We start from the raw sequence: 27,218 nt of genomic DNA on the forward strand, positions 1-27,218 counted from the left end.
CATTTTTTTTCTATATCATATCATTTTAGTATGCATGACAATTGCAATAAAATTGATCAAATGCTCTTGGAACAAAACTTTGGCAGCTGTTTTTTTCTTAGCACTGATTGATACGCTCGAGAACATAATTGGATAGGTTAAAATTTTGTGTGTGAGATTCATTACAAACTGGGCCAGCTCCATGAACATACAGAACAAAGACGCGTAAACAACGTTTTGCAAGGTAAAGTCATTTTCAGCGAGCTCAGCTAATTATGTTTCAGTTAGGAATCAATCCATATGAGCTATATTTTACAATTTAAACTAGATTCCCACAATCATTCTTGGTAAAGATTGTATATCCCTGAATTAAAATTGCTATCTCAACTTTGGTTCCAGAGATATACCTAACTAGTCCATTTTTCAGGAAAACCACAATAACGCTGACTCAGATAAATTTGCATGCCTGGTCTCTGGTGTGTACAAATTTAGTTTACGAATATTCATTCTTGATATACTGGAAATCTGAATGATTAGATGCGACTCTCATACAGGGTTGAGAACTACTGCTCTGTTGTGCCTAGAGTGGCCTAGTGGTTAGAATGGTGGACTTTGGTCCTGAGGAACTGAGTTTGATTCCCACTTCAGGCACAGGCAGCTCCTTGTGACTCTGGGCAAGTCACTTAACCCTCCATTGCCCCATGTAAGCCGCATTGAGCCTGCCATGAGTGGGAAAGCGCAGGGTACAAATGTAACAGAAATAAAATAGATACTATTGGAGATTCTACATGGAATGTTGCTACTATTTGAGATTCTACATGGAATGTTAATGTTGCTATTCCACTAGCAACATTCCATGTAGAAGCCTGCCCTTGCAGATCAGCCATGCAGGCTTCTGTTTCTGTGAGTCTGACGTCCTGCATGTATGTGCAGGACGTCAGACTCACAGAAACAGAAGCCTGCACGGCTCCGTTGCTGATCTGCAAGGGCAGGCTTCTACATTGAATGCTGCTAGTGGAGGAGTAGCCTAGTGGTTAGGGTGGTGGACTTTGGTCCTGAGGAACTGAGTTTGATTCCCACTTCAGGCACAGCAGCTCCTTGTGACTCTGGGCAAGTCACTTAACCCTCCATTGCCCCAGGAACAAATAAGTACCTGTATATAATATGTAAGCCACATTAAGCCTGCCATGAGTGGGAAAGCGCGGGGTACAACTGTAACAAAAAAAATATCTACCCTATGCATTCTGTAATGAATGAGAGTAGTGCCTGGTGCATTCATAGCTGAATCCATCACCAACTCCATTTCCAACAGGCCCAAAATACTTCTGTGTATGAGGGTTACCAGCTTGATGCACTTTTTTCAGGATATATTGATCCAGTCCTAGTTTTATCCTCACTTCCTGCTTGGATTAGGACTTCTAGAATCCCTATTGATTTTGTTAAGAAAAGCAAGACTGAAAGTTCATTCTAGCCAGGGGAAGGGGAGAGGGAGAGGGTGAAACCAGGACCAAATCTGGCTGTCCTGAAAACCTTAAGCTTGCATATTCATGACAATAGAAATTCTTCTTCTATAACTGTACCACAGCGTTGCTCACAATTACATAAATCTTGTTTTCCCATGTAATTTAGGAATATTTTAAGCAAACTGTATATTGTACCTTGGACTCTTGGAGAATCAAGAAATCAAATGTGCTATGTGAATAAGACTAGATTACCCACTGGAGGGGTAATCTGCATACCAATTGAAATGATCTTTTTTAATTTCACATTGTGAGGGGGTTTATAGAACTCTGTCCCTCACCCTTAAGAATAGTCCCTTAGACGGCTTGAGCCACCTTAAGCGCACTAGTCTCGCCCGGGAGGAAGTGAGCCGGAGAAGGAGTGGAGCCTAAACCACTCGAGACACATAATTGTCCAACTCTCTCCCTCTGTGCAACTCCAAGTGTGGCACCCAAAAAGGAGGACACATGCCCCGCCCCCTTTCATGCCCCACCCCGCCACACACCCTGTCACCCCCCCTCCCCATCACCCCCCTCCCCGTCACCCCTCTCCGCTTTCCTTACTACTACTGCCCTGGTGGTCTAGTGACCTCTACGGGGCAGGAAAGAACCTCCTCTTTCCTGCCCGGAGCGCTGCCCTGCATGCATCCTTCCAGTTGCTGGTCTCGGCACCGATTCAAAATGGCTACCGAGAGTTGAAGTCTCGTGAGGTCATTTCAACTCTCGGCGGCCATTTTGAATCGGCGCCGAGACCAGCAACAGGAAGGATGCATGCAGGGCAGCGCTCCGGGCAGGAAAGAGGGAGGCTCTTTCCTGCCCCGAAGGCGGAAGAGGTCACTAGACCACCAGCGCAGTAGTAAGGGGAGGGGAGGCTAGCAATCTGCCCATTTGTCCAGAAACCGGACAAACGGGCAGATTGGCAAAACCCGCCCGGTTGCCCGGACATGCCCGGGTAAATCCGGACATATGGTAACCCTACATCCATCTCCCCTGCTGCACATTTCCCCAAAGCTCTCTTCCCTCCAGAACATCCCTCAGGTTTGGCCTCTTTCTCTACCCACTACAGGACAGACTTGGTAATATCTTCCCTTACCACCAAACCCCCCTCCCCTGAGTCTAAATGACTGTTCTACAGTGTTGTTAAATGTGTTTATTTCTGATCCTGTTTCATATTACTCCTATTACTAGGTTTTAATTTGCAATTTTTGAATTTACCTCATTGATTATATGTATGCAGAATTGTAAGGTTATGCAGTGGCGTAGGAAGGGGGGCGGTGGGTGCACGCCGCTGGGGGGGTGTCAGCTCCGCTGGTTCCCTGCTCCCTCTGCCCCGGAACAGGTTACTTCCTGTTCCTGGGCAGAGAGAGCAGGGAACCAGCAGAGCCGACGCAGCTCCCAGCGACATGCACTCAGGGTGGTTCGGCCCTCCCGCCCATCCCTCGCCGCTTTCCCTCATCAGTACGCGCTCCGGAGGGTGCGCCGTGCTGCACCCGGGAGGCGACCCACCCCGGGTGTCAGCTGACCTCGCTACGGCACTGGGTTTATGTTAAACTGTACCTGCTGTACACCACCTTGAATGAACCTTTTTATAAAGGCGGTTAATAAATAAATAAGTAAACCAGGAAATATATAAGAAAGAGCCAGGGGGCCAAGAAAGAAGAAGAAATCGAAGCCCCAGTGTAGGCCACCACCACCTATGGTTAAGAAAGGTAAACCGTTTTTACTTCTTGTTTTAGACTAACAAGCTTTGCTCTGAGGTCTGGCTGGAGCCAAACCTTATTACCCGGAAAAGAGCTGAGAAAGACTCACAGCCCTACCAGCCATAGACTGTGTTCTGGTCTTGCCAGACTGAGGCCTGCTTAAGACAGTTTATTGAACTACAGAAGCGTTTTACCCTTTTGTTCCTGGTGCTGTGACATAACAGGCCTCAGGATTCAATTAAATAAACACTTGTTTTCATTTATATCCCATTGCCAGCTGTATTATTTCACAGGCCCACCTACAATCCTCGCTCGGGGCATCATATGTTGTGGAATTGGTGGGATCCTGAGCTTATCCTGTTCGAGGAAGCAGATCTATGACCTCCATTGCTCAGGACCTATCAACACCACTACGCTGGGACATTGGGCAAAAGGGTTAGCCCTGCTTTAGTTGGGTGGGGGGGGGGGATGTACAGCTAGTGCCGGACATACAGGTTTTTATTTCTGTTTGGCTCCCCAGTATCTCTCCACACTCGTCCTTCCCTACACCCCTTCCCGTGCACTCCGCTCCATGGATAAATCCTTCTTATCTGTTCCCTTCTCCACTACTGCCAACTCCAGACTTCGCGCCTTCTGTCTCGCTGCACTCTACGCCTGGAATAAACTTCCTGAGCCCCTACGTCTTGCCCTTTCCTTGGCCACCTTTAAATCTAGACTGAAAGCCCACCTCTTTAACATTGCTTTTGACTCGTAACCACTTGTAACCACTCGCCTCCACCTACCCTCCTCCTTCCTGTACACAATAATTGATTTGATTTGCTTACTTTATTTTTTGTCTATTAGATTGTAAGCTCTTTGAGCAGGGACTGTCTTTCTTCTATGTTTGTGCAGCGCTGCGTACGCCTTGTAGCGCTATAGAAATGCTAAATAGTAGTAGTAGTAATCTCAAGGCGTATCAACATTCCATGTAGAACTCCAAAGAATAGCAAGATTCTGGAATCCTAAAGAGTGACAAGATTCCATGCAGAACCTCAAAGAGTAGCAACATTCCATGTAGAACCCCAAAGAATAGCAAGATTCTGGAATCGTAAAGAGTGACAAGATTCCATGCAAGATTCGTAACCACTTGTAACCACTCGCCTCCACCTACCCTCCTCTTCTCCTTCCTGTACAAATTAATTGATTTGATTTGCTTACTTTATTTATTTTTTGTCTATTAGATTGTAAGCTCTTTGAGCAGGGACTGTCTTTCTTCTATGTTTGTGCAGTGCTGCGTATGCCTTGTAGCGCTATAGAAATGCTAAATAGTAGTAGTAGTAGTAGTAACTGTTACTGGTGTACTATGCAGTTATGTCTGCTAGTGATACAGCAAAAACATGGAAAGACTACTCCAAGCCTTGGCGGAGGGCAAGCAGCAACAGCAACAACAAGTTTATGCAGGCGTATCTTGAACAGTGAGAACAGCTACAGCAGCAACAACAGGTGCAGCAGCAAGCTGGTAGACCTACAACAGAGCTCTCAGGTCTAAGCAGGAATAACTGCCCAGGCGCATGGCCTGCAAGTGACCCCTACGGTGTCAGTATTTAATAAAAAAGGTGCCAAAAGACTGCCCAGACTGTTTTTTTGACAAATTTCAAGAGAACCGCCCGCCTTTCTGCTTGGCCAGAAGCATCATGAACCGCTTATTGGGGCAATTTACTGACCGGTAGCAGCCAGACGGCATTCCAAGATGTTAAGCCCCGCTGGGACAGTCACATATGCAGAGGTGAAAACTGCCATTATGGAACGGGCAGGCTGCACCCCAGAGGCCTATCGACTGCGGTTCCAGAAAGGGTCCATATAAGTGAAAGAACCCCCCCCCCCCCCGAGTTTCTTCTACCGACTCAAGGAGGTCATCTGGAAATGGCTGCAAGCAGAAGGAAAGACTGCAAGAATTGTCCTCCAGGAGCAGTTCCTTGAACGGTTACTCCCGCCTATGAAGCAGTGGGTAAGGTGGGACCTTAAGTTGACCCCTGAGAGTGGTTTAGAAGCAGCTGAAGCTTCTACCAAGCACAGCCAGAATCAGAACTCTATAAAGGGAAGAAGCAGACTGGAGGTCCTGTGAGGGAAAGGGATAAAACTGGATCAGACAACCAGAGGGATCAGAAATCAGCCTCCAGCCTGGGATCTCCAAAGAAGGGATCAAAGCAATGGAAGCCCTCATCCCCATGAATATACCTTGCACCTTTACCTCAGTCATGGGATCCATACTTCCCCACCTGTTTCAGATGTGGGGAAAGAGGTCACATAGCTAGATACTGTCAGGATATAACTGAAGATGTTATGAATGTGAATGTGGTAACCACTCATAACTGCAATTTTGTGGAAGCTTCCCATCCAGGTAGCAGGAATTGTGTGCTACAAATGGAGCTGGAAGGACACCTGTACCAAGCACTAGTGGACTTCGGCAGTGTTAAGACCGTTGTCCGGAGAGAGATACTGAATTGTCTGCAATTGAATTACAAGTGAACCATGACCTTGGCATGTGTACATGATGACCAGAAAAAATAACTGACATCTCAAGTGTCTTTCAAAACTTCGGTAGTACAAGCTCATCTGGAAGTCATAGCCCTGCCTTGGCTACCTTATCCAGTTGTTTTGGACAGGGATTTTCCCAATTTCAGTGCCATCTATGCCTGGATGATCAGTATCTCGGCCTGAAGATAGGACCCGAAGTGGTGAACTGGATTAGGAACTGGTTGACGGACAGACGCCAGAGGGTGGTGGTGAATGGAGTTCGCTCGCAGGAAGGAAAGGTGAGTAGTGGAGTGCCTCAGGGATCGGTGCTGGGGCCCATTCTGTTCAATATATTTGTGAGTGACATTGCCGAAGGGTTACAAGGTAAAGTTTGCCTTTTTGCGGATGACACCAAGATTTCCAACAGAGTGGGACACCCCGGAGGGTGTGGAAAACATGAAAAAGATCTGAAGAAGCTAGAAGAATGGTCTAACGTTTGGCAATTAAAATTCAATGCGAAGAAATGCAAAGTGATGCACTTAGGGAGTAGAAATCCAAGGGAGACATATGTGTTAGGCAGGGAGAGTCTGATAGGCACGGACGGGGAGAGGGATCTTGGGGTGATAGTATCTGAGGACCTGAAGGCAACGAAACAGTGCGACAAGGCGGTGGCAGTAGCTAGAAGATTGCTAGGCTGTATAGAGAGAGGAGTGACCAGCAGAAGAAAGGAGGTTTTAATGCCCCTGTATAAGACGTTGGTGAGGCCCCACCTGGAGTATTGTGTTCAGTTTGGAGCCGTATCTTGCGAAGGATGTTAAAAAATGGAAGCGGTGCAAAGAAAAGCTACGAGGATGGTATGGGATTTACGTTCCAAGACGTATGAAGAGAGGCTTGCTGACCTGAACATGTACACCCTGGAGGAAAGGAGGAACAGGGGTGATATGATACAGACGTTCAAATATTTGAAAGGTATTAATCTGAAAACGAATCTTTTCCGGAGATGGGAAGGCGGTAGAACGAGAGGACATGAAATGAGATTGAAGGGTGGCAGACTCAGGAAAGATGTCAGGAAGTATTTTTTCACGGAGAGGGTGGTGGACGCTTGGAATGCCCTCCCGCGGGAGGTGGTGGAGATGAAAATGGTAACGGAGTTCAAACATGCATGGGATATGCATAGAGGAATCCTGTGCAGAAGGAATGGATCCTCAGAAGCTTAGCTGAAATTGGGTGGCGGAGCAGTTGGGGGGAAGAGGGGGTGGTGGTTGGGAGGCGAGGATAGGGGAGGGCAGACTTATACGGTCTGTACCAGAGCCGGTGATGGGAGGCGGGACTGGTGGTTGGGAGGCGGGAAATACTGCTGGGCAGACTTATAATGGTCTGTGCCCTGAAAAGGACAGGTACAAATTCAAGGTAAGGTATACACATATGAGTTTGTCTTGGGCAGACTGGATGGACCATGCAGGTCTTTTTCTGCCGTCATCTACTATGTTACTATGTTACTATGAGAAGGAGGCTGTAGCTCTCAAGTGGACCCTGGAAACCTTCCAGTACTATCTGTTGGGGCTGATCACCAACCTCTTCAATGGATGGCTCAACATAAAGATTCCAATGCATGTGTAATATGCTGGTTTCTTAGTCTTCAGCCCTTTAGCTATCAGGTGAGACATTGGGCAGGCCGAAAGCAAGCTAATGCGGACTTTTTGTCCCAGAAGGTGGACCCTGATATGGCAGGTGCTCAACCTGGTACAGTTGAGCTGAGGGGGAGCGTATGTGAGGGGGTTTATAGAACTCTGCCTTTCATCCTTAAGAACAGACTCTTAGACAGCCTGAGCCACCTTAAGAGCACTAGTCCCGCCAGGGAGGAAGTGAGTTGGGAGGAAGGGTGGAGCCTAAACCTGGAAGTATATAAGACAGGACCAGACTAAGGGGGCCCAGAAAGAAGAAGGAATTGAAGCCCCAGTGTTCACCACCACAACCACCTATGGTTAAGAATTGTGACCTGGCTGAGGCAAACTGCTTTTGCTTCTTGTTTGAGACAAGCCTTGCTCTGAGGTCTGACTGGAGCCAGACCCTAGTACATGGAGAAGAACTGACAAAGACTCACAGGCTGTGTTTGGGGTGGAGCTGCCCTACCAGCCACAAACTGTGTTCAGGCCTTACTACTACTACTACTACTTAACATTTCTAAAGCGCTACTAGGGTTACGCAGCGCTGTACAATTTAACATAAAGGACAGTCCCTGCTCAAAGAGCTTACAATCTAAAGGACAAGTGAACAGTCAGTCCGATAGGGGCAGTCAAATTGGGGCAGTCTGGATTTCCTGAAAGGTGAAGTTAGGTGCCGAAAAGCAGCATTGAAGAGATGGGCTTTAAGCAAAGACTTGAAGATGGGCAGGGAGGGGGCTTGGCGTAAGGGCTCAGGAAGGTTGTTCTAGGCATAGGGTGAGGCGAGGCAGAATGAGTGGAGTCTGGAGTTGGCGGTGGTGGAGAAGGGTACAGAGAGGAGGGATTTGTCCTGTGAACGGAGGTTTCGGGCGGGAACATAAGGGAGATGAGGGTAGAGAGGTAATGAGGGGCAGCAGACTGAGTGCATTTGTAGGTAAGAAGGAGAAGCTTGAACTGAATGCGGTATCTGATTGGAAGCCAGTGAAGTGACCTGAGGAGAGGGGTGGTATGAGTATATCGGTTCTGGCGGAATATAAGATGTGCAGCAGAGTTCTGAACAGATTGAAGGGGGGATAGATGGCTAAGTGGGAGGCCGGTGAGGAGTAGGTTGCAGTAGTCAAGGCGAGAGGTAATGAGAGCATGGACGAGAGTTCGGGTGGTGTGTTCAGAGAGGAAAGGGCGAATTTTGCTGATGTTGAAGAGGAAGAAGCGACAGGTCTTGGCTATCTGCTGGATATGCGCAGAGAAGGAGAGGGAGGAGTCGAAGATGACTCCGAGGTTGCGGCCAGATGAGACGGGGAGGATGAGGGTGTTATCAACTGAGATAGAAAGTGGAGGAAGAGGAGAAGTGGGTTTTGGTGGAAAGACGATGAGCTCGGTCTTGGACATGTTCAGTTTCAGGTGGCGGTTGGACATCCAGGCAGCAATGTCGGATAAGCAGGCCGATACCTTTGCCTGGGTCTCCGCGGTGATGTCTGGTGTGGAGAGATACAGCTGGGTGTCATCAGCATAGAGATGATACTGGAAGCCATGAGATGAGATCAGAGAGCCCAGGGAAGAGGTGTAGATTGAGAAGAGAAGGGGTCCAAGGACAGATCCCTGGGGAACACCAACAGATAGCGGGATGGGGGTGGAGGAAGATCCATGAGAGTGAACTCTGAAGGTGCGGTGGGAGACATAGGAGGAGAACCAGGAGAGGACAGAAACCCTGGAACCCAAATGAGGACAGTGTGGCAAGGAGTAAATCATGATTGACAGTGTCAAAAGCGGCAGATAGATCGAGGAGGATGAGGATGGAGTAGTGGCCTCTGGATTTGGCAAGGAACAGGTCATTACAGACTTTAGAGAGTGCTGTTTCTGTCGAGTGAAGAGGCCTTGCCAGCCTGAGGCCTATTGAACTACAGAGGCGTTCTATCTTTTGTTCCTGGTGCTGTGTGATATGAGAGGCCTCAGGGTTCAATTAAATAAACACTTATTTTCATTTATATCCCTTTGTCCAGCTGTGTTATTTCACAGGCCTGCCCTCAACCCTTGCTCGAAGGATCACACATATGTAAACCCAGGAGTTTAAAACAAATCTTTTGGCAATGAAAATAAATATCAGAAGGCATAGGAATGGGCCAATGCTTTGGAAACCTTCAAATTTTCCACATCTGTATGGCTCTAATAATTTAGTAAGTGGCTTGGTTAACATCAAATCGAATGGCTTGATGCTTTATTTTTTCATTAAGTGCAGCAAGCAGTTCTCATACTTATCAGCCGAATGCTCCCTGGAGTCCTCTTGGAAGGTTTGATAAGGTTAACATGACTGGAATGGAAATGGCTGCAACTATCAGATGTAAGAAGCACTCGTATAAAGAGAAATACAGTTTCTGTGCTTTCCTCCACCCACAGGTGCCAAAACAAATAACTTTTTGCTTAGATCTTTCATTCCCAAAGGATTTCCATTAATGTGGACTATAAAAAGTGTTCGTTAGCATGCGAACATTAGAAAAAGATATTGCACAATCTTCAATTAAATGACGTTTAGTAAGAGATGCAAAATCATAACATTGAAGAAATACATTTCTATTAACTTGATAAGTAATGCTTAATAAGCAAATTAGTGAAGAGGCAAAATGGTTGTAGTACCCAAAAAGCAGATTAACTGACTGTTATCAGTGTAACCATGGTTGCAATGATAAGGAATAAGATTAATTTTTATTTTTATCATTCCTTTAATTCATATGCCTGACTATGATGGGACTTCAGAAGCACACATACAGCTATCCTTGATGAGTATGACTGGGACAAATTTTTAACTATCTATTTACATTTATAAACTGCTCAACAGACGCTTATCTATTGGTGAACAAAAAACATACATAAAAGGAATATAAGGCATAATAACGGGACAAACAACATACAAACACCAATAGCAACAGGCACCCACAAACTCAACATGCCTCTTCATTCCGCAAAAATAACAAGCACCCACATAAACCTCAGCAGAAAAAGGCTCAAATCAAAATGGCCGCAGCAAGCTGAACTCTGAGTGACTAGCTCCAGAGTCCCTGTCCTAAATAACCACACTTTCGATCACCCTGTCACTTCAATCAGCTATACTATAAATACACACACTCTCGACCCCTACTTAACACTGAGGAAGACCCTATGGAAGACTTCTCTGCTCAGTGAGCGGCGCTTATTCCTAGCGCTGGTGGAACACGTTGTCCCCTTGTGGCAGCGCGGCATCTCCTGGTTCGGAGGCTGGAGCAGTGAGGAAGAACTGTAGCAGACCCAATGTGACAGCGAGGCACACTCAAACATCAGAGAGGCGCCACCATCAAAGGAGGCAAGAGAGGAGCAGCTCCATTGTGACTGCTGCAGGAAAGAGACGGCAGTGCGACACACTTGAAAAGTGGAGAAGCACCACCGTCAGAAGAGGTAGGAAAGAACCCCCCTCCCCCCCCCATTGCAGTTGCTGCAGGAATGGAGAGACACAGCACAGGAATTGGCGATCCTAGAGAGGAGCTTGGAGCACTAAGCTCCAAAATCCCCTCTCCAAAGTATCCCACTATCAGCCACCCAGCCAACCAACTCAGCAATAAAATAATAACCGCACTTCAGAATTGCAGCTGAATCTCTAAGACCCACACAGCTGCAAGAGGTGGCACTAAGCAGCCCTGAGGTCGTGATCGCTGCTGGACAGAAACCCCTGGCCCAACCACTTCAAAGTAGACATGACACTCTACTGTAAAGAACCAGGAGTCACCCCAACACAACTGCGAACCCTATACAAATCACGAGGAAAGATCAATACAACTAAATTCTGGTCCTCTATCTATGATGGCCAATGGTCACCACAAACTGAAACTGCAGATTTCTTAACAGAATGGGACAAAAGATGCACCACTGTGCTAGACAAAATAGCCCCCATGAAATCCAAAGTTATACAAAAAAGAAAATCAGTCCCATGGTACGATGATATATTGAAAGACCTAAAAGTCCAATGCAGAAGACAAGAAAGAATATGGAAGAAAAACAAAAACAAATCCACCATTATCACTTGGAGGGAGGTACGAAAAAAGTACAAGAATAAAATTAGACCAGCTATGAGGAAATTCTACAAAGAACAAGTAGGCTCAAATTACAAAGACATGAAGAAACTCTATAAGCTCATAGATCAGAGGTTCCAAACTGTGCGCCGCAGTACCCTGGTACACCACAGCGAACTCTCAGGAGTGCCGCGGTGCATCGCTCCCTATTTTCCCCTCCCGCAGTTCTGACATCTGCCGCTTCCTGCTTCATTCCCTGCCGCTGCTGCGGTGCTTGCGGCTTACATTTTCGTGCCGTTTGCAATTCAAACAGGCACTGCAGGGACTTCCCTCTGCCACATCAAGCCCTCGCAACAGGTAGTTGCATCAGAGAAGGCCTGATGCAGCAGACTTGGAAAGCCCCGGAGTGCCGCAGCGCAGTTTGGGAACCGCTGGTATAAGAGATAGCCAGTTGCATAAACCTGGATATTTAATGCCAGTGCCCAGACATGGTCCGACACTGAACATCCAGGAATAATGCTACCAGCAGCTAAAGAAAACCACTTACCGCCGCTGGTTGAATAGCTACCCTTAATGCTTTATGGAGTCCACATGAAAAGACAAAGAGGGGCATAATCAAACGGGGCCGGCCATCATCAAGGCCAGCCCCGTAAAGCAGTATCTCAACCAGCTGGCTATCTTTCGTTTCGATAATACGGTCGGAGCCTGCCAAATCTCAACATTTGGGCCAGCTTTAGAGATGGCCGGCATTGGTTTTCAGCGATAATGGAAACTAATGGCGACAATCTCAAACCCGGCCAAATCCAAGGCATTTGGTCATGGGAGGAGCCAGCATTTGTAGTGCACTGGTCCCCCTCACATGCCAGGACACCAACCAGGCAACCTAGGGGCACTGCAGTGGACTTCAAAAATAGCTCCCAGGTGCATACCTCCCTTACCTTGGGGGCTGAGCCCCCCAAATCCCTCCCAAAACCCACTCCCCACAACTGTACACTACTACCATAGCCCTTAGGGGTGAAGGGGGCACCTACATATGGGTACAGTGGGTTTGGGGGGGGGGGGTTGGAGGGCTCCCATTTACCACCACAAGTGTAACAGGTAGGGGGGATGGACCTGGGTCCACCTGCCTGAAGTGCACTGCACCCACTAAAAACTGCTCCTGAGACCTGCATAGTGCTGTCATGCAGCTGGGTATGACATTTGAGGCTGGCAAAAAAATTATTTTAAATTTTTGGGGGGTGGGAGGGGGTTGGTGACCACTGGGGAGTAAGGGGAGGTCATCCCCAATTCCCTCCGGTGGTCCTCTGGTCAGTTGGGGCACTCTTTGGAGGCTTGGTCTTAAAAATAAATGGACCAAGTGAAGCCGGCCAAGTGCTCATCAGAGCCGGCCTTCTTTTTTCCATTATCAGCCAAAGCCGGCCATCTCATAACCACGCCCCCGTCCCGCCTTCCATACCCTGCCGACATGCCCCCTTGAAGTTTGGCTGGCTCCACGACGGAAAGCAGTTGAAGCGGCCAAAATCGGCTTTCGATTATACCGATTTGGCTGGTTTAGGAGATGGCCGGCCATCTCCCGATTTGTGTCGGAAGATGGCCGGCCTTCTCGTTCGAAAATAAGCAGGAAAGTCAACTAGCTACAAACAACCATGTAAGCCAGTGGCTCCAAAACCTGGTCCTGGAGGCACCCCAGCCAGTCAGGTTTTCAGGATATCCACAATGAATATTTATGAGAGAGATTTGCAAGCATTGCCTCCACTCCATGCAACTCTGTTTCATGAATATTCATTGTTTATACCAAAAACAAAATATATAACCATTCAAAACCTATTCATACACTGTTTAAAAGTACAATCTTTATTACAAAATCATCTTCTTACGATTATGGAGTCATTATCTCATAGCACCATAACACCCCCCCCCCCCCCCCCCCCCCCCCCCCCCACCCCGGTTTTGAAGCATATACAAATAGTTCACATGTCTAAACGTTCTTCTCAAATAGTTATTGACTGATATTGGGAAAACTGTTATATGCTCATTTAATTGTTCCAGATCCTTTATATGTTCCAAATCTTCAGGATGTAAAATGGATTCTATGTTTAAAAGTTTGGCGCTCCCGATGTGAGGGATTTGCTGAAACCTTGGAAGATTTGTATATGGGAAAAAGGACACTCGGCTGAGAGACTGAATGTTTCAAGTAAGATTTAGACCACATAGAAAACAGCAAACCAGAACATGAAAATGATTATTAGATGCCTATCCTGTTTATTTTCAAAGGAGAAGGGCGCCCATCTTCCGACACAAATCGAGAGATGGCCTGCCTTCTTCTAAGGGCGGCCAAATCGGTATAATTGAAAGCCAATTTTGGCCAGCCTCAACTGCTTTCTGTCATGGGGACGGCCAAAGTTCAAGGTGGCGTGTCGGCAGTATACCGAAGGCGGGACGGGGCGTGGTTAAGAGATGGCCGTCCTCGGCCGATAATGGAAAAAAGAAGGGCGGCCCTGACAAGCATTTGGCCGACTTTACTTGGTCCCTTTTTTTCATGACCAAGTCTCATAAAGGTGCCCAAACTGACCAGATGACCACCAGAGGGAATCAGGGGTGACCTCCTCTTACTCCCCCAGTGGTCACCAACCCCCTCCCAGCCAAAAAATAAATTTCTAAACATTTTTTGCCAGCCTCAAATGTCATACCCAGCTCCATCACAGCACTATGCAGGTCCCTGGTGCGGTTTTTAGTGGGTACTGCAGTGCACTTCAGGCAGGTGGACCCAGGCCCATCCCCCCCTAATTGTTACACTTGCGGTGGTAAATGGTAGCCCTCCAAAACCCACCACAAACCCACTGTACCCACATGTAGATGCCCCCTTTACCCTTTAAGGGCTCTGGTAGTGTTGTACAGTTGTGGGTAGTGGGTTGGGGGGGGGGTTGGGGGGCTCAGCACCCAAGGTTAGGGAGCTATGCACCTGGGAGCAATTTGTGAAGTTCACTGCAGTGCCCCCTAGGGTGCCCGGTTGGTGTCCTGGCATGTGAGGGGGACCAGTGCACTAGAAATGCTGGCTCCTTCCACGACCAAATGGCTTGGATTTGGCCGGTTTTGAGATGGCCGGCCTCAGTTTCCATTATCGGCGAAAACCGAGGTCAGCAATCTCAACATTTAGGTCGACCATCTCAAGGTTGACCTAAATGTTGAGATTTGGCCGGCCCCGTCTGTATTATCGAAATGAAAGATGGCCGCCCATCTTGTTTCGATAATACAGTTGGCTCCGCCCCTTCCCAGGGCCGTCCCCGGAGATGGGCGCCCTTAGAGATGGGCGCCCCCGTTCGATTATGTCCCTCTATGTGGTTGTTTGCAGGTGGCTAGATGTAACTTTACCTTTTTAGATGAACTACACAAAACTTGTACTCTTTGGATCCCACAGAAAGTCTACAGGATGATGACAGAGGAATTAGCTGAGAATAGCTATGAGTTGTTTAATTCTCCTTGTTAGACTCTCTATGATAACAGTGACTTATAACACATTTTCATTTTTTTTCTGTCCATGGCTAATACCTGCAGAAAGACTTTTTTGCCTTTCTGCACTACCCTGCTGTAATAAAGGCAAGACAATAGTCTTTTGAATCCCAGACATTATGCTGTAATAGCTTGTACTGGGCCATTGTTTCGGACTGGACTCATAGCACTACTCACATTATTTTCAGCTAGAAAACTCTAATTCCTCCCTCATCTGGCAAAGGAAAATAAAGTCTATTTCGCTCGAAAAACGGAGCTCAGGTCACTCCAGCAGAATGCTGCACTAATTGAAAATTGAATAAACCAGGAGAAGAATAAAGGCAGTTTTCCTTAATTGTTCAAAGTGCTTCTGTACCGATGCATAATGCGATTGCAAAATTCTGTGTTTCATAGAGCTTTCACCATATTCTCTAAGAAAGGAAGGCGTTCTCAATCCAATTCTCTTGTTATCCCCTCATTCCATCAAATCCGTTATGATTCTATTTGTACTAAGGCCTTCAGCGTTTTAGGTCCGACATTATGAAATAATCTTCCCCTCCTTCTCTGGTTAGAGTCATCTCATTCAAATTTCTGTTCTGCTTTTAAAACCTTCCTCTTTCAAGACTTTGCCGGCTCCTAGATTAAACTACCATGCTAGGCAAGGGAAACTGCCCGTGTCTTTTCTTTTATTTCCTACTTTTTCTTAATTACTGTACTATTTATAATGGAGTTCCTTTTATTTCCGTCTTTTGTTTCAGTCTAATTTAGTCGACTGTCTTTAGTACATAAGTATTGCCACATTGGGACAGACCAAAGGTCCATCAAGCCCAGCTTCCTGTTTCCGACAGTGGCCAATCCAGGTCACAAATACCTGGCAAGATCCCAAAAAAGTTCAATACATTTTATGCTGCTTATCCCAGAAATAAGCAGTGGGTTTTCCCCAAGTCATTTTAATAATGGTCTATGGACTTTTCCTTTAGGAAGCCGTCCAGACCTTTTTAAAACCCCGCTAAGCTAACTGCCTTTACCACATTCTCTGGCAACGAATTCCAGAGTTTAATTACAGGTTGAGTGAAGAAAATTTTTCTCTGATTTGTTTTAAATTTACTGCTTTGTAGCTTTATTGCATGCCCCCTCGTCCTAGTATTTTTGGAAAGAGTAAACAAACGATTCATGTCTACCCATTCAACTCCACTCATTATTTTATAGACCTCTATCATATCTCCCCTCAGCCCTCTTTTCTCCAAGCTGAAAAGCCCTAGTTGCTTCAGCCTTTCCTCATAGGGAAGTCGTCCCATCCCAACCTCCAGTCTCTGGCTCTTACAGCTTGGATGTTGAGAGCCTAAAGGGTGTCTTGCTGGCTTTGAGGAAAGATTCCACTAAGCGGTGCTACTCTCTTAAATGGAGGAGGTTTGCCATCTGGTGTGAGAGCAAAGCCCTAGATCCCCTTACTTGACCTACACAGACCCTGCTTGAATACCTTCTACACCGATCAGAGTTTGGTCTCAAGACCAACTTTGTAAGGTTTCACCTTAGTGTGATTAGTGCTTATCATCAACGTGTAGAAGGTAAGCCCATCTCTGGACAACCTCTAGTTGTTTGCTTCATGAAAGCTTTGCTTTTGTCAAAGCCCCCTGTCAAACCTCCACCAGTGTCATGGGATCTCAACATCATTCTCACCCAGCTGATGAAAGCTCCTTTTGAGCCACTGAATTCTTGCCATCTGAAATTCTTGACCTGGAAGGTCATTTTCTTGGTCACTGTTACTTCAGCTCATAGGGTCAGTGAGCTTCAGGCTCTAGTGGTGGATGCACCTTATATTAAGTTTCATCACAACAGAGTAGTTCTCCGTACTCACCCTGTTACTGCCGAAAGTTCCAGTCAGATTTCCATCTGAACCAGTTGATTGTCTTGTCAACATTGTTTCCCGGACCACATACCCATCCTGGTGAAAGCAGGCCTACTACACGGAGCGGACAAGGCCCCACAGACAATCCACCCAGATTTTTGTTTCTTTTGATCCCAACAGGATGGGGGTTGCCATCAGGAAATGCACCATTTCAATTTGGCTAGCAGATTGATTTTCCTTCACTTATGCCCAGGCTCGGTTGGCCTTGGAGGGTCATGTCACGGCTCATAATGTCAGAGCCATGGCTGCGTTGGTATCTATTTGAGGTCAACCTCCATTGAAGAAATTTTCAAGGCTGTGACATGGTCATCAGTCCACACATTCACATCACACTATTGTTTGAGCAGGATACCCGATGCAACAGTCGGTTCGGGCAGACAGTGTTGCAGAATCTGTTTGGGGTCTAGAATCCTACTCCACCCTCCTAGGCCTATTTTATTCTGTTTCAAGCTGCACCCTCATTCAGATTGTATATAGTTTCAGGTTAATCTCTGTTGTGTGCTCGCCGTTGCAATGCCCAATTGACCAGTGTTTGTTGTTTTCGGTGAGCCTGGATGCTAGGGATTCCCCACGTGTGAGGAGATAGAAGCCTGCTTGTCCTTGGAGAAAGTGAAGATACTTACCTGTAGCAGGTAGTCTCCGAGGACAGCAGGCTTCATATTCTCACAGTCCCTCCCACCTCCTCTTGGAGTTGACTCTTTGGTTATTTTTACTTTATTTTTTGCTTTAGTATTAAACTGAGGAGACTGCGTTCGCGCAACGGACGGGAAGGCACTCACTTATGCACAGTGGAGTGCGGCTGATGCTCCACAAAACTCTCTATTTTTTACTATGGCAAAAGCTGGACTGGTCGATGAAGATCGGCGTACCCCACTTGTGAGAATATGAAGCTTGCTGTCCTCGGAAAATACCTGCTACAGGTAAGTATCTTTGTTTTACAATATTCTAATTGAGCTAATATAAAGCTCTGAACTAATAGTCTAAAATGACTTTCATGAAAATTTGATCTCACTGATCTAAGTTGTCTTAATTTCCAGAAAACCCTCCTGAATAAATTGTCCATCTGCGGTTCAAAAGATAAACTTGCATCTAAAATCACATCTAATAATCTTGAAGACTGTTCAAGCTTCTACTTGGATATCATCTGTAACACTACCTATCTGATTAGCTAACCTTTGTTGTTGTTGAATTCAGTTTCAACATTTTAGAATTGGCCCATACTTTCAATGTTCAATACATCATGCTACTTTATTCTGTGATTTCTGGAAATTACAATGAAGTGCGGCAGCAAAAAACAGACATAATGCCTGCTTGCAACATAGGTTAGCTTGCGGGTGCATGTGGCACTACACAGTAGCTAGATTGTTTCCATGGCTGAGAATATACCAACGTAACCAGTGGAGGAAATGCCAGCATGTTTCCACCTATAGGAATATACAATCCCAGTCTCCCCCCTCCCTAGCAAATACCTAAGGAGGCCTGAAGCATCGCATTAACCTATCTCCAATACCGAGTCCCATTTAGTCAAAAGCCTCACCGTCATACCAGCTCCCCCAAAAGCAGCAACTTAAAACACCACTTCCAGGGTGCAAACCCCACCCAACCCAAATTTTAAAAAGCACACCTTCCATGTTGGCAGCTCCCATCCCCCCTCCTCCTAAATCTCCCTAACCTTTAATTGCCACTCAGGAAGTAATGTGACAGGAGTCACTCCTGCCCTTCAAGTGCTAGAATCCAAAATGACACCAGCAGACTGAAGGGTCCCCTATTATCAATATGTAGTAGGCAAAGTAAAGCTTCAAGTCAGCCAGTGCCATTTTAAATGCCAGCAAGGCAGAAGAGATTGAAACTAGACCCTCCTCTTTACCACATGGGGCCCTCTAAAACTATTAGTCAATCTGGGAGAGGAGAGGAATGATAGCCACTAGCAGGAGAGTTTCGGTTTTTAATTTGGAGTGATGGCACATACACCACAGGGGGGTAGGGCTTAATTTCTACTTTTAAGGAGTCCTTTTCAATAAAGGAGATTTAATGTGGGAGGAGGGTTAATTTAAATGTCAGGAAGTATTTTTTCACGGAGAGAGTGGTGGATGCTTGGAATGCCCTCCCGTGGGAGGTGGTGGAAATGAAAACGGTAACGGAATTCAAACATGCGTGGGGATAAACATAAAGGAATCCTGTTCAGAAGAAATGGATCCTAAGGAGCTTAGCCGAGATTGGGTGGCGGAGCCAGTGGCGGGAGGCGGGGATGGTGCTGGGCAGACTTATACGGTCTGTTCCAGAGCCGGTGGTGGGAGGCGGGGCTGGTGGTTGGGAGGCGGGGATAGTGCTGGGCAGACTTATACGGACTGTGCCAGAGCCGGTGGTGGGAGGCGGGGCTGGTGGTTGGGAGGTGAGGATAGTGCTGGGCAGACTTACACGGTCTGTGCCCTGAAAAGGACAGGTACAAATCAAGGTAAGGTATACACAAAAAGTAGCACATTGAGTTTATCTTGTTGGGCAGACTAGATGGACCATGCAGGTCTTTTTCTGCCGTCATCTACTATATTACTATGCTACTATGTTAGGGCAGTGCTTATCAATCTTATTGTGGCCCTGACCCCATGGTAGAGGCCAAATAAAATTATGTGACACCCTTCTCCCCCGCCCCTCCCCACTCCAGAGGTGGAGAATAATGATGCACCTACGGAAAGCCCACCCAGGATCATGACCCCAAATGTTTGTTTAGTGATCTCATATGGGGTTCCAACCCACAGTTTGGGAAACTCTGATCTAGGGTTTCAGGTCTTTTTTTAGATCAGTGAGAGGGGCGGAACTGGCATTTTTTGTTTGTTTGTTTTTTGTTTGACCCACCAGTTTTTAGTTTTCTTCTTCTCCCACTTTTGGTCTTCCAGCTCATTCAGAACCAGGGCTGAGATCCTGCTGTGATTACAGATATCTGCCTTAGAAATTTCCAGTAACGTTATTAGTAGAAAATAAAGTCCTAATAAATAATGCAGATGCAATGAGCTTTTTCAAACAAATCTTTTGGTTATTACAAATTGAAGCACAGGACTCGTTTATTCCATCTAAATTAAAATACACTGCTTCTTAGGAATATTTCAAAGTCATGTCCAAGTATATATTAAACCAAGACACACTGTTTTGACAGCACTGTCTCTTCTTGATAGCTCAGTTGTCCATATCCGCTGTTGTATTTGTGAAATGGCTTAGATAGAATGGCTAGACTGAAGAAGGAAACCTAATTGCTTTGAAATGGCCTTTTAGGATATGAGCGTGCGGTTTAGCTAAACGCAGAAAATGAATCCTCAGAGTTTTGTACTTTGTCATCTACAGCTATGCCTGCGAGTAAATGAGCGAGCCCTGGGGACTGTTTTTCTGGATACCATTACGGGAAAAAGGACCACAAGCTGCAGTGATTTAAAAAAAAACCCTCCTAACTCTTTACTTTAACTTCCTTACATATCGGGACAGGAGACTGGTCATGCCTAAAACCCCCTAACTGCCATGTGGGGGCATCTTAACACACTTCTAGAAGTAGTATGCATGAATACTGAAGTCAGGGATATAACAAAACAGAGGGAACAAAGTACAAACTAAAGTCCAAACAAAAAAAACAGCACCATGGGCCTTTAAAAATGGAACACAGTTCTTTAATGAATGAGCCTTGACAAAAAGACCCGACACGGGCCGTGTTTCGGTGACTAGCACCTGCGTCAGGGGTCACAGTGATGACGTGGAAAACTTGGGGAATAACTCGAATATATTCCTCTACAATATATTATTCCTTACCCCACGTCTCATGTAGTAAAAGCTACAAAGCACCAAGGCACTTTCACTTTCTGTATCAAAATGCTAGTCACCGAAACACGGCCCGTGTCGGGTCTTTTTGTCAAGGCTCATTCATTAAAGAACTGTGTTCCATTTTTAAAGGCCCGTGGTGCTGTTTTTTTTGTTTGAATACTGAAGTCAGACAGTGAGCATATTATTTATTTCAAACATTTATAAATCAGTGCTTGAAAATTCCATGCAGTTTTCAACCAACAGAAAAAGCAGTCCATCACAAAACACCACAAAACAATGCATATCACGAAACTATACTTACATTAAAAAAAAAAAAACAATATACAGTAGAACGTCAATTAACCGAAAGTCGATCATCCGGATGTCCAATTATCCGGACCAATTGTCCGCCCAATAGTAATGTACCTTCCAAGCCAGTCCTCGCAGTACACGCAGTCTGCTGCAGGAAATGTGAATGGGAGCGGGGACACAGCAGAAAAAGCCCCGCCTTTCCTTTTCCGGCCCTTTCCTGACTCATATGCAGCAGAAAAAAAAGCCCTTTCAGCCAGGACGTGGCAGAGAAAACAGCCTTGCTCATTCAGCTTGTGGGGATGCGGCAGAGACCTTGCTCGTTCAGCTTGCAGGAACACGGCAGAAGATAGCCTTGCCCTTTCCTAACTCATATGCAGCAGAAAAAATGGGAAAAAAGGCACATTTTGTCATTAAAAGAGAAAATTTTTATCATGGAGAAATTAAGAAAGGGAGTGTCGGGGAAAATTTTAGCAGAAAAATATGCTGTAGGAACATCAACAATATCTGACATAAAAAGACAAAGTGATGCTATTGTAAACTATGTCTCAGATTTTGAAAAAAAAGGAAGGGAGTTGATCTAGAAAAACTATGAAAAGGTCACATATTGAAAAGGTAGATAAAGCTCTATATCTTTGGTTCCTCTTCAAAAATGTTCCCCTCTGCATTATGTAAAAACAGCTTCTTCTAGATAATGACATATTAGAGTCAATACATGTTTTTCTTATAGCATCCCAGATGAAAAATGTTGAAGCCCTAGAAGTGGATGATGATTGAGATAACGAGAAAGGAAATAGTCACCAGACCTGAGTGTGAGAGGATGGGTGAACTCTTCACAAAAAGGATTAAGCACACAGGCAAGTGGTCTGCAAGATCCAATACAGCAGAAAAGAAAAGCAGACACAAGTGGTAAAATAAAACAAAATGTATTCAACTAAGATACATAAAATCAGCATATAACTTTCCTCTTACCGAAACAGTTAGAGGAAAGTTATATGCTGATTTTATGTACCTGCGTTGAATACATTTTGTTTTATTTACTGTAGTGTCAGACCATCCCCACAATTAGGGAGGTCACCCATGCAAAAATAAGACGGTGTATCTTTTCAACACAAGACCCTGAGCTCTGGAATCAGCTCCCAGAGCATCTCAGAATTCAGTCAACCCTTGACCAGTTTAAGGTAGACCTGAAAACCTACCTCTGTCAAAAAGCATTTCGCTGACACCCGCAGCAGGTACCCCAGGACTCTGAGTTTGTTCCCCTACCTAGTGTGTGTTCCTTTTCCCCCAATTACCTATCAAGATTATTGTAGTTCTCCCCCCTTACCCATCTATGCTGTCTGTCTTTACTTGCTTATCTTTGCCTTTCGCTATTACTGTTTAGTATGTAATCCGCCTATCTGGCATTGCTGATAGGCAGGATAGCAAGTTCTGAATAAACTTGAAACTTAAATTTAACCTGTGTATTGTTAGGCTAGTGAAAATTAAACTTGCCGTGTGCACTATTCATTACCCATGAGGCTGCCCATGCCCCAGTTGGTTCCCCTCAAACTGTCTCACAAAAGCTCCCAAACGTTTATAACAAATCAAGAAGCTGAATAAACTCTTCTGTTTTCAAATCTCTTGTATGTTAATATTGTGTTCCAATATTCTAGGTATTGTGATTATAATTAATTGGAGGAAAAGACCTCAAAAGTCCCAGCTTGGCAGCAAGTATAATCTTTAGTGTCAGCTCATACTGAACTCCAATCTTATCATTCGTCTAAAAAACCTCCAAGAAAGATTTTGTTAGTTAGTTATTTGTGTATATATCGTGCACTATATCACAAAAGCTCCCTCCAGGTCTCACCCTCATTTACAATTTCTTCCTTTTTCCTTTCTTTTCTTGTCTCGCTTCTTTATAGAATGTTTCAAAAGTTCAAAAATCACTATTCATTTTGCAGTGGAAGGAGCTGTCCAGATCCTGGTGCTGAAGAGCCGTGAATGCAAATAAATTAATAGGTTTATTGGTCATTTTGTTTCTCTTTCACTCCCTTTAGTTTTATTTTAACTTTCACCCCCTTCAATGTTGACCTTCATTTTCATTTTCTTGCCTGCCAGCCCGCCAGTCCCACCACTCCCTTTCAGCACAGTATCTTCAACCCAACTTTCTCCATCAAAAGCTCTGATGAAGTGGCAGTGGAGACTGAATAGTATGGGCAGACGGCTGGAGGCTCACATTGCACAAGAATGCTCATTCTCACGCTGATTAATACAATATAAAAATGAGCTTCTATTGTATGTTGAGAACCAGAACAATTGGAAGTGATGCATAGATGGAGGGTGGTGGAACACGTACAGATAGGTAAAGAAGGGGGTTCTGTAAATCGATTATTAAATTACAGAGAACAGTGGTACATTTATACATGAGGCACAGTGGCACCAGCCGGCTTGAATGCGGAGCTGGAGTGGGCATCACTTATTTAAACCTAACATGGTAGGCTATCCTATTGGAACCAGGGGCAGGGATCGTGACGTCAGAACCAAAGTTTAATATAAATAAGCAGGAAGTAACGCCGTCGCCATCTTTGCAGGGAAGTGAGCCTGGTAGAATTAGAGCAAAGCTGACGCTGATAATGGCTAAGGGTAAGATAAATGGGAAATAAAAGTGCACGGGATACCATCAGGGACTAGAAAGGTATGGTGCTTATGGGGAGCCCGGTACATATATATTTACATATGTTTTGTTTTTTAGGGGGAAGTTCTTGAGACAGCCCATTGTATGGGCGAAACATTCAGTCGGACTTCATTAACCCCCAGTCCGACACATCTAAAAAGATGAGTATCACTTAAATTTAAACAATATAACTAAAGTATAATAACATTAAGAATCAATTTTGGAAAATGATCCGATGAAGAGATGGGTGCTAAATCCATTACTATGTCCAATTTCTGGTAATGAGCACCGCTGAGGACATTACTAGGTATGAGAGATATATAATTGTATATATATATATATTAGAGAATTACATTATGTTTCAAATCTACATTTCTGAGACCCGGAAGCAGAGCATTGAGTTGGAGTGTGGTTCCAGATAGGAATATTTATGAAAACAGCCATTACTGCTAGTATACTGCTAGTACTGTGATTTTTTTAAGGCATATAAATTCTGTTTTCTTTTTCATATATGCGTTTTATCATTCTCATGTGTGTCTCTTATTTATGATTACATTCATGATATTCATTTCCAGTATTTTAATTGTTGTATTTCTCTGTTTATCATTGTTGTTAGGACTCCTGATGTGGGCAATGTAGCCCATGTTGAGTCCATTGTGTGTGATTGCATAAGTTCCTCAAGAGATCTTATACCCTTTTAACATACCCATGTGAACCGGTGCCAATAAACGAACTTCTTTTGTGAAGATATTTCTGACTACACTCTGATTTCTTTTGGCCATCTCCACTGTTTTCTGTTGTACTTTGATGTGTGGAGTTTTATTCCTCTTTTTTTTGTTTTGTTCACAGATGACACAAAGTTATTCAGGGTCGTCAAGTCACAGGAGGAGTGTGAAAGATTACAGGAGGACCTCGCGAGACTAGGAGATTGGGCATCCAAATGGCAGATAAAGTTCAATGTTGACAAGTGCAAAGTGATACATTTGGGAAAGAGGAACCCGAATTACAGCTATGTCATGCAAGGTTCCGCGTTAGGAGTTACAGACCTAGAAAGGGATCTGGGAGTCATCGTGGATAAGACGTTGAAAATTTCTGTTCAGTGTGCTGCGGCAGCTAAGAAGGCACACAGATTGTTGAGTATTATTAGGAAAAGAATGGAAAACAAACACACGGATGTTATAATGCCGTTGTATCGCTCCATGGTGAGACCGCACCTCGAGTATTGTGTTCAGTTCTGGTCACCGCACCTCAAAAAAGATATAAAGGAATTGGAGAAGGTGCAGAGAAGGGCAACGAAAATGGTAAAAGGGATGGGAGAACTTCCCTATGAGGAAAGGCTAAGACGGTTAGGGCTCTTCAGCTTGGAGAAGAGGCAGCTGAGGGGTGATATGATAGAAGTCTACAAGATAATGAGTGGAATGGAGCGGACAGATGTGAAGCATTTGTTTACACTTTCTAACAATAATAGAACTAGGGGACATAAGATGAAGCTAGAATGTGGTAGATTTAAAACAAATAGGAGAAAGTTTTTCTTTACTCAATGTGTAGTTAGACTCTGGAACTCGTTGCCGGAAAATGTAGTGACAACAGTTGGTATTGCTGAGTTTAAAGGGGGTTTGGACAGATTCCTGAAGGAAAAGTTTATTGAACATTATTAATTTAAATTTTTGTTTTGTTTTTGGGTTTTTGCCGGGTTCTTGAGGCCTGGATTGGCCACTGTTGGAGACAGGATGCTGGGCTTGATGAACCCTTGGTCTTTTCCCAGTATGGCGGTGCTTATGTTCTTATGTTCTTAACTCATTTTGCAATAAGCCTTTTTTCTTATGTTAAGCGCACATCAGTACTTGACATGGTATAGTAAAAGGACCTCTATATTTGGGCTTTGTTCTGAATTCTAGCCAAATATTTCTCTTTCCCTGAGCTGTTCTAATCCTTACCATAGACGGTACAGGTGTCCTGCCTTGCCTTGTTTGTGTGAAGTGTTTGGTAGAGTCTGATAAATGGTTTAGGTGTCTAAGGAATACTCCCTTGAGAGGTACTGGCCTTATCCTATTCCATCCTGAAGCCAAGCCGAGAAAGATGTCACACGCTGAGAATATCAAAACCCAGAGAGAATGGCTGGGGAGGCTCAGAAAGCCGACACCTAAAAACAAATCAAAGGAGAATCTTCTACTGCGAAGAGTGACATATTTTCAGTCATTTATTCATTTTGGATCACAAAGGTTGACACTGATTTATTTCTGGGTTGTAAACACATTATAAAAAGAATAAAAATCGAAGTACAAGTAAAAAAAAACAATAATTCTTGTGAATTTGATTAAGAAAATGGGCTCTTACTTTATTTTAAAAATAGAGATGCTCCTTTTCATTGTCTTAAAATTAGGATTTTTCCCAACACAATATCTTCCTCTTTAGCCTGTACAAACCTTTTTAAGGAGGAAAATGTTTCTTCCAGCTATGTGTCCCTGTAAGAGCTGTTTGTTATAAATGGGATATACGTATTTATTACCATTCCTAATTAGTTACTATTCTTTCAAATAAAGTACTGGATAATTACATTGTCCTGTACCACTGCATTCATAAATCAGTTGCCTATTTAGGCTATGAGAGTAAATCCAGCGCTGCTCTGTTTCTGATTCAAAAAGAGCAGCGCTGGATTTACCGTCTGAAGTCCTTAGTTCCGCAGGGTTTAAACAACAAGGTAGAGTGGAAGGCGTTTCTTTAAGCTTTATCCTACCCGGTGACAGAGGGCGGTCTCTTTAAATGGTTCCGTGATGGTGATAGGCTGAGAAAAAGCAGGAAGCCTTTTTTAAGGCTTCCTGCCATGGAGAACGGTTTGTCTTATTTATGACGGACCGTGGTTTGGCAAGGTAGTTATCATACCCAAGTGCTAGTAAATCCTGATAACTCGGTTCTCTTTTTAAGATAACATTTTGTATTGTTGTAGGTGCTGTGAAGTGCGGTGAAGTCCGGCTCCTTATGAAGCATTGAGCGAAACAGGAGCTCACTGTAGGGCCCGGACAGTTTTAATCGCTCCAGCACAAACCACAGCTAAGTACCCGTAAAGTGATGTTTGTAGCACAAAATATTTAAATCAAAAGTGTAATTGATTATTTTGATGCCGAGGAGATCATACAGGCTGATGAGGATTCTCACCAGCGTGAGCAAAAAACATGTCACGCAGAGTTAAAGTTCTATCAGCTGTCCGAGTTTCTGAAGTCTGTTTCCTCTATACGGGTTAAGTTATCAGCAAACTAGAGAATTAGACTTGCGTACAGTGGACATTTTAAGTTCTAAAATAGCATGATTTTTTTCTGATATATAAGTAGGTAAGCATTGCTGTACTTGGATAGACCAAAGGTCCATCAAGCCCAATATCCTGTTACCAACAGAAGCCAATCCCAGATCATAATCCAATGCCATTTGCAAAACCTGCCATGTTTGCAAGAAGCTGTGGGGTCCTTTTAGTAAGCCGCGGTAGGCTCTACGCCTGTGTAGCATACGCCCAAATGAGACTACCGGCAGGCCAGCACGCCCTCCTGGTGGTAATTTCAGATTTGGCGCATGCCCATAACGCGTGCATGAATTGTTTATTTATTTCCTCCTACGTGCACCGGTTCCGGTGGTAGTCAGCACTTGGCACGCACCGACCAGTCATCACACATGTAGCATGTGAGCCTTTACCGTTAGATCAATG

The 27,218-nt window shown here is 44.8% G+C and overlaps 1 long non-coding RNA gene across 1 annotated transcript; it reads right to left on the minus strand.

Moving 5' to 3' along the window:
- Positions 1-13,055: 13,055 nt before the first annotated feature.
- On the minus strand, positions 13,056-25,872 carry LOC115473938. Its single transcript, XR_003942783.1, has 3 exons — positions 25,859-25,872; positions 15,764-15,771; positions 13,056-13,142 (listed from the first exon to the last, which is right to left on the minus strand). It is a non-coding gene; the product is annotated as an uncharacterized LOC115473938 (long non-coding RNA).
- Positions 25,873-27,218: the final 1,346 nt, after the last annotated feature.

The sequence above is a fragment of the Microcaecilia unicolor genome, chromosome 7 (assembly GCF_901765095.1).
Source record: "Microcaecilia unicolor chromosome 7, aMicUni1.1, whole genome shotgun sequence".
NCBI classification, from domain to species: Eukaryota; Metazoa; Chordata; class Amphibia; order Gymnophiona; family Siphonopidae; genus Microcaecilia; species Microcaecilia unicolor.